Below are 8,585 nucleotides of genomic sequence, written 5' to 3'. Positions count from 1 at the left end.
AAATGCAATTGTATTTTATCAATTTTTAACAGCAAGATCTCCAGAGATGCCAGGATGAATCAGTCCTTCCCAGACATATCAAAGTCAGTCTTTCAAGCAAAGAACTGGGTCCTGATTTGGGGAATGACCAACATGCCTGTTCCTATTTGGCCGCTTCCGTCTCAGAGTGAATAGTAGTCCAAGAATTTGAGATGATGCTGGCATATGACTGGGATTTCTCTGCTAAAACTTGCTCTCACAGAAAGATCTGAGATTCATTCACACTCTATTAAGTAACTAAAGAATATTTAAAATGCTAGAAAACAGATTATAGACTTTAAAAGTGTATCCCTTAGTTTGCAGGTCCGGGCACCAATTAGTTTACCTTGGAGTTATAAAAATCAAATATATCATGAAGGCAATCTCATACCTTTAAAACAGGTAACAATTGGTTGGCCCTGGGGAGAGAGAATTAAGGAAGAGAAAGAAAAGGAAAGAGAAAAAAAAAAAAAATAGGAGGGATGATTAAAGATAGCATAGGGACACAGTACAAACTGAAACGAAAACCCCCAATTAATGTGTGGCCATGATGTTCAATTGTATGTAAAAGAGATAAATTGCATTATCTGTCATGTCACTGGAATGTATCCTTCTCAATCAAAATGACCTCTTCTAACCCCCTTGGCCATTTTCCTATATTCCTTAGTTTGCTATTCTCCTGGCCTTTTCTCTTCATTATAATATCTGAGGCATACTTTTTTGTTCAAGAAAAAGAGAAAGGATCTTTGAACTGTACCTTGAGGTTTTCATAGGAAAAGCGTGAAAGAAACTCAATGGATATGCTAAATAAATACTGCTTGAGTGAGCGGCTTGAGGTTGTGCTCTCAAACTTTAACTGAATAAGACTTTTGCAAGATAAACCACGAATTAATGCAGTTCTTTCCCAACTGACGTATAAGACTATATTTGTACTTGAGTGTTATAGATATTTCCTGACCTCTTTGGGTTTTGTTTCTTAAAGAATATTAAGTTTCTGATTCATTATTTTAATTTTTTTTCAACATTTCTGAGACTAGTGTTTCAGATCAGCTAATCCTCAGTGTAAACATGCTTTTTCTAAATTCCTTTACTGGAAAATGCACTAGTGTCTTGGTAAGCGACACACTTTAGGATGAGACAAGTTTCAGTTACAAGCTATGCTCCTTATTAATTATATGAATTTAGATATGTTATTAACTTCCTTAGGTACAAGTTTCTCATCTATAATTTGGGGTATTAAATGAACTCATCTCATAGTGTTGATATGAAGACTAACAAAACAGGGCCTCAACAGAGTAGTTACTTAAACCCTGAGCTCGCTGTCTAGTACAGCCTGACTTATAATGCAGATTTGAATTTGCTGTAATTATCCTGAATGGAGATCTTCAGATATGACCTAGTGGGAACAGCACATCATAAATCCCAGATGAGCAAAACGGGGTCTCCTGCTAGACAATCTGCCTCCACGCAGCCCAGGGCTTACCTTTTTGATAAGACTGGAAGCCACCAAACAAACTGTTCTCAGCCATTCTGCTATGTCAGAGAAGGTTTGGGTTTCTTGACTTTAAAATACCGACCCCTTTTTCCCATCTCCATATATCCTCCCTTAAAGCCTTAGACTGTGTTATATTGGATTCCTTGTCTGGAAATTAATTTAAAAAGAAAAATTCTTACACTCATGATTCAGACAGTAAATAATAGCTACCTACTCTGGCTCTTACTCTGTCGAATTATATAGTCTGCATGAGTTGTGTTTAGGCTTCATGACACGATTTGTTTAAAGAAAGATTGTCTTTTAGTATCTAACCACCTCCACAAGGGCTCTTTCATTTGAAAATCTCAGAGTCAGGGAAGGCCCAGTCCATATTTATACCCCAGGCAGGCTAGTAGTCTCATACCCATTTAAACTCTTATTTCACTAATATTTTTAATACTTATTTGGAGGGAAGGATAAATGCTCTGTGGAGTAAAGGCAGAGGGTGGCAAAAGAGGAAAAGTACTTACAGTTTGCAGGCTCTCTTTTATTTCACTGAGAAATTCAGCTCAGGTTCCAAAGTTGCAAACTCACCATCTAATCAAACACTCTATAGTTAGCTGTATCTAGTCTCCTCAGAAGAAAATTTAACAGTGTTTGTTCTCAGTATACAACTCAGGGAGTCACCAACACCCCTCCCAAAAAAGTAGCTTACCAAAGTAGTACTTCCAACCATTTGAGAAGTCCATCTTGTTATATTTCCAATATTTATGTGTGTGTATGTATGTCTCTGTGTGTGTGTGGGTATTTGATCACTGTCCCTTTGGGTATTTCTCTGGTGCGCAGAGTACATTTTGCCTCCAGAAAGCTATGGAATGGAACATTCCGTGCACATTAATTAAATCACCCACAATCCCACACTAAACTCAAAAATAAAATTCATGCCTTTTTAATTCCTATCTCAAATTAAGTCCAGCCACATTCCACTTAAAGGCCTTCAGAAGTTCTACAGTAAGATTAACTGATAAAAGAAGATACTCATCATAAAATGTCTATAACAGAGATGCCCCAAAGTAGAAATTAAATCCCTTCCTCAAATCAAATTACTGCGAATAAATAAATTCAATATTAAATCCCTTTGCTGTTGTAAATTCAAGTCCAAAGGAAATTATCTTGTTCTTATATGTTAAAGCACAAAAAGAATTCAACATTCTTAAATTGTCTAAAGAAATTTAAATTCTTGCCTTTTTTTTTTTCCTGCTTTTTCTCAGCTAGATGTCATCCTCAGGCCTGGGTGGAGTTGAAGTTTTGCCATCACTGCTCTTTCCAATGTCTTCTATTGGCATAGGTATATGTATTCATTTTCTGAGTTGTCATAACTAAATATCACAAACTGGATGGTTTAAACAACAGACATTTATTTACTCACAATTCTGAAGGCTGGAAGTTCAAGATCAGGGTGTTGGCAGGTTTGGCTTCTTCTGAAGCTGCCTTCCTTCCCACTGTGCCCTCATATCATCATTCCTTTATTCATGCATATGTTGGGTATCTCTCTGTCTCTGTGTTCAGGTATCTTCTTCTTATAAGGACACCAGCCATATTGGATTAGGGCCCACCTTAATGACCTCACTTTAAATTAATCACCTCTTTATGACCTTATCTCCAAATGCATACACTCTGAGGTACTGGGGACGGGGGTGGGGGGGGTTGGGGGGTTGGAGGGGTGGCGGTTAGGACTTCAACATGTCAATTTTGAAGGAACACAATTCAGCCCATAACAATGCAATCCTTCAGGATTTCAGAAGTGTAATGAATTCCATGCCAATTCTCTCAAGGGTTCAAAGCACCATTCCAACTCCCAGAAAAAAATAAATAAATAAAATAAAATAAATGAAATAAAATAAAATATATTTTATTTTATCAGCTATAATAGTTCATCCAAGAATCTTTATTCCTGAAATTTAGCATTTGATGTTGCCAAAGTCTATTGCAGTGACTCAGTGATGCTCACTGGTGGCAGGCAGAGAAACCCTTCCTTGTATAAGCTTTACCAGAATGCCAGTCAACTTAGGTCTCCCTGGAGACCACCACCTGTTAGTTTATTGTCAGTTGGGAGACATCTTCCATCAGTAGGTTATTTCCATTTATTTTACCATTTGTCTGGGAAAAAATGCAACCGTGTATAGGATCTCTTCAAGCAGAGTGACTTTCAAGACAATTGTATTTTATTAATCCTTAAAATTTGCAAAAGTGGCAGCCACTTATTGAGGTATAATATATTTTCATCCAGAGTATTAAAAGTCTCTTGGTTTTCTTTCTTTTTTTTTTTTTTGGTCCCATATCTCTGGCAGCTTCATGGTGAGCTGGGGGAAACTTTACCTGGTAAAACTATCTGCTCATTCTCTTGTGAGTAGGCATTTTATAACTGTGCCAGCAGCTTTTGCCTCTTGCTATAATTGCTAAAGCCTATGTTTCCTAGGGAATTCCCAAGCTGCTGTTGATACTTTGGAAACTAGGGGCACCCTGACCACAAACGTCTCTGCTTATGCTTTGCAGACGCTGTCATTCTTCAACTTTTGAATGTTCCAGACACTCACTGAGCAGCATTTGCTTTGGCTACATCTTTTTCGTAAGTAGTGGCAAATGCCTCTAGTATTCTGCTTTCTTATTTTATTACTTTGTACTTTCAGAAAGTTCACCCACTTGACTTCCTAAGAGTTGAACCTGCTTATTAAATTTCATCTCTTTTTGTCTTTATTTTATATCTGGCTAGGGCTGTTTGCTGGAAGTAAGTGCTTTATTTTTGTTACTTTCCTTGGTTTTCTGGCCCTGACATTTGTTTTTCTAACATGCTTCTTTACAATTTGCCTTATGGTAAGATTTAGTAAAAATTCATAAGTAATTGATATGAAATTAATGAGTTCTGTCAAAAGCATCTATGCTCACCTTAATGAACTGGATCAGCCTACCCAGTGAGTAGTCTCCTGTCAGAGAGCCAATAATCCAGACCTATAGGTGAATAAAACATTCTCCAAGCATTAAAGAAGAGAGACACTTTTATTAACAAAAGAGCAAAACCAAGCTGGTCACATATTTCTCCTGAACAGAGCAGGAAACTCCAATGCTCCGATGCTCCAACTCCCAAATATATTAAAGAGCTAAATGTAGAATAAAATGTCTTAAACCAAAAACCTAGGAGTTCTTTAGAAGTGCTAATAGAAGCAATGCCTTATATTGTTTTAATTTAGGTGTATGAGATGAGACAATATATGGAAAGGACTTAGAAGTACAGATACATAATGACAGAGGTAGTGGTAAAGGATGTGACTTCAGAGGCATGTTTTCTCTTTTTAGGATGGGGAAGGTAGAATTCATAGGAAAATTTTGCTAGATTTGGTTCCATGTAACACTTTATAATTATTTCAATATTATAAAATAATTATACCAACTCGAAGAGGCACATGGCAAATTGAAAAAGGTGTGTGTATTTTATTTAGCAAGTGATTAATATCCTTCAGCAGCTATTTTTGGGAGAACTACAGTATCTAGGTAATTCAGAGACTTCTGTCTTTTACTATCCCCTCTTCCTCTCCTTCCTGGCTTTCATGGGGGAGCGGGGGGGGAGGAAAGCTTTTGAATGTGAGATTAGAGTTTTTTAAACTAAATAAACTTTTCATTAACTATTTCAAATATGAAAGACTGTCCAAGGTGCTACTAAGGGATGTACTATCTTCTAGGGATAAAAGAGTTAACATGACTTAACTGGGGTAACCACTCAGTAAAAATCAAGCAATTCCTGTTTGTGTCTGAAATGATTCAGATCACAGAATACATCATTTTATATACGTCATGCATGAACACATACATCAAAGAGGTTGGACAAACTATAACAAACACTGAATGTTAGCCACAGCTGTCTTTAGGTGATAAGATCCATAAATACTCTTTAATATCTTCCATGCAATTTTCTGTATATTCCCACCAACCATGATGTGTATGCATTAATTTTAAAGGTAGTGAACCAAGGTGTTATAAAAAATGTGAGTGGGTGTATGCAAAAGGCACACTTTATGGTTAATATATATATATATATATACCCACACACACATATATATTCTTTTTTTTCTTGCAACCACTTAAAACTTCTTGCTGCCAGGCAAGTCTTGGCACAGAAAAACTTTGGGAGTTACCAGCAAAAACCCACCCTCTGCCAATCACTCCAATCAGGCTGCACAAACAGCCCTTCTGACACCACAGACCAGCGACAGTGAAGATGTAGGGGTGTGAAGGGAGAACCCAGTGACAAAAGCCCCAAATACATATTAGGTAACAAAGCATATTATGGGAGTAGTGTGGGAGAGAAGAGAATTCTGCTGAACTTCAAATGCTCCCATTAGACCAGGGGGCTATGAGTATTTGTGCAAAATTCTCAGTCTCCGGCTTATCATTAAAATAGAGGCTATGTGGTTTAGATTTTCTGAATATAGATTTTAAAACTAGGCAGTGACATATCAGCTTTGTGAACTTGAGCCATTTGTTTCAGCTCATTGTTCCTCAGTCTCTGAAAATTAGAAGTACTGTAGAAGCAATGTCTTAGAATGTCTCAGTTTTGAGTGAATTAAATGAGATAATACTTGAGAAGAGTTTTGAGGTGAAGTTATATAATAATAGAGTTAGTGGTTAACAAAGTGACTTCAGAGACTCATTGTCTGGATTTTTATCTCAGCTCCATCACTTGGGTAAGTTTTTAAACCTTTCTGTGTTTCAATTTCCTCATCTGTAAAATAGCGATAGTAATTGTACCACTACATGGGGTTATTGGGAAGATAACTGAGTTCATACATAGCAAGGTTTAGAAGAATACCTAGCATTTCTATAAATGTCAGATCTTTTTCTGTCACCATTTTATAGATGAGAAAACTGAGGCACAGAGAGAAGTTAAGTAATTTGCTCAATGTCACCAGTGAGTCAAATGGAAGAGTTTGTGCTCAAACCCAGGCATCTGGCTTCATAGTTTATTTTCTTAACTATTGTACTGACTGTGTTCAATATATATTAGGTATTATTTTTATGGTTAGTAATTAAGTCAGAGGTGGCACACAAGTATGGCCTCAAAACATTTTCTAAAAACTAGAAAATAAAGGAAGATTAAGAAATGAATACTGCTCATTTCTTGTATAGTGGCTATTGCTCCTATCTATCTATCTATCTACCCATCTATACATATCACATATAATCCTCCACCTCCACGATGCATGTAATATGATTCCCATTTATAGATGAGGAAACTGAGCCTGAGGAAAGCCATGCCTTAATTATGGATGAAACTGGCATTAGAATTCCAATCTAACCTCAAAGCCTGGGTTTTTCTATTACACGACACTACTCCAATGTCTTAATATTTGTTCTGATGTTCAGTTTGCCCCCAGCATAGTCACTATACTCAGAATCTAGGGTTTTTCCATATTTAGAGTAACCTGCAGAAGACGGGTCCATTGCCTTGGTTCCCCTGCAAGTCTCAGACTCTGAGGAAAGCCAGAAAGGGGGCGGGGGGGCGGGGAGGGCGGTCAGAAGATGACAAAGTGAAATAATCATGACTTTCTCTGCTCAAAAGAACACTTTCCAGAAAAACAGAAATCCATCTTGGGTTCATGATAAAAATAATACACTAGTTCCCATCTTCAAAGCCCTTTGATATTGCTAAGGGTTCTATTGGGCAGAAAACATCAACACTCTTTATTCTCCTTTGATCTGGATCTTGAATTATTTGACATACTGGTGCCCAGAGTTTGCAGTCTCAAGTTTTTCAGGGTAGTCACTCCAAAGGGATACTGTCTATGCTTCATTTCTGGGTAAACACTTCAACGTCATGCAGGATAGACGGGATTGCATCTGTGTAGGCATTTATTGGCTGCCTCCTCAGCTTCCATTTTTTCTTCCAGCAAGCATGGAATTTCCTTTTGGTAAATTACTTCTCTACAGTTGTGTTACAACCTTACTTTTGGTGGAGACTGACCCCATTCCTAGCTTCAAGTGTGGAGCCTTATTGGTCTAAGCTAATCCTCATGTTGCATCCCCTCCAGCTACAGTAGTTTGTTCAGTAATGGACGCAGGATCCAGTTTGGGCCAATGAAAGAGATGGAATCTCAACATCTGAGCACCAGTCTGCTGGGACTCTCCTCTCTCCTTCCTTGGAGCTGTATGGGTGGGTGTGCAAAACATTCTGGAGCCTGGAAATGAAACAGACCCTGACAAGACATGGTGAGGATGTCACGGAATGGCAGTTACAAGCCTCAGTAGGGACCAGCTCTAGCTCCAAACTGTTTCAGTTTTGTGAGCCAATAAATCCCACTTGCTGCTGATGATTTGGATTGGGGTTTTTCTGTTACTTAAAGCTATAGAGAGACGTCAACAATAATGTATGTCATCAGAACATGGGTATCTGATCCAGCAACCCCTGCAATCCTAATTAATGGTTTTTATGGAAAAATGAATCAAATATCACACAAATTAGAAATGCAAATCTTCTCTCACAGAAAAAGGAACACACCTAAGTCTTCTTAGTTTCAGCTGCAAATGACTAATCTACTTCTTCTGGTAATATAACCATGAGTGGCTACAGGGTAGACTGCCTCTCGTTTCAGGTATTATGACACCAAAGCCATGGCACAGAGTAATACTGTTCCTTCCTTCCCTGCTTTAGAGAGTCTGCTGAAAATACTGGCCTCTCCGAATGATCATGTTGCTATCCTGTGCCCAAGTGATGCAATAACATTATAAACTAGTCTCAGGTAGCTAGGGTAAGCCCCGGGCTCTGAGTGTGTGATAGCCAGTATGACACTAGACTAAACTGAGAGAAGTTATGTGACTTGCTAAAGAGAGAAACTGATATTCCAAATATTGTTGTGGTCTAGTTATAATCATTATGCTTTTGGATTCCTAAAACCTCCATTTTCAACATTTGGAAAAGTGTGAAAAATCATATTTGAGTAGCACCTACTGTGTATACTAGACATCACCAAGATACAGTCTACATATATTTGTAATGTGTGTGTGTGTGTGTGTGTGTGTGTGTGTGTGTGTGTGTGTGTGT

The sequence above is a fragment of the Aethalodelphis obliquidens genome, unplaced genomic scaffold (assembly GCF_003676395.1).
Source record: "Aethalodelphis obliquidens isolate GAN/ISIS:26980383/991018 unplaced genomic scaffold, ASM367639v1 scaffold14, whole genome shotgun sequence".
Lineage (NCBI taxonomy): Eukaryota > Metazoa > Chordata > Mammalia > Artiodactyla > Delphinidae > Aethalodelphis > Aethalodelphis obliquidens.
Note: the sequence above shows the minus strand (reverse complement) of the source record.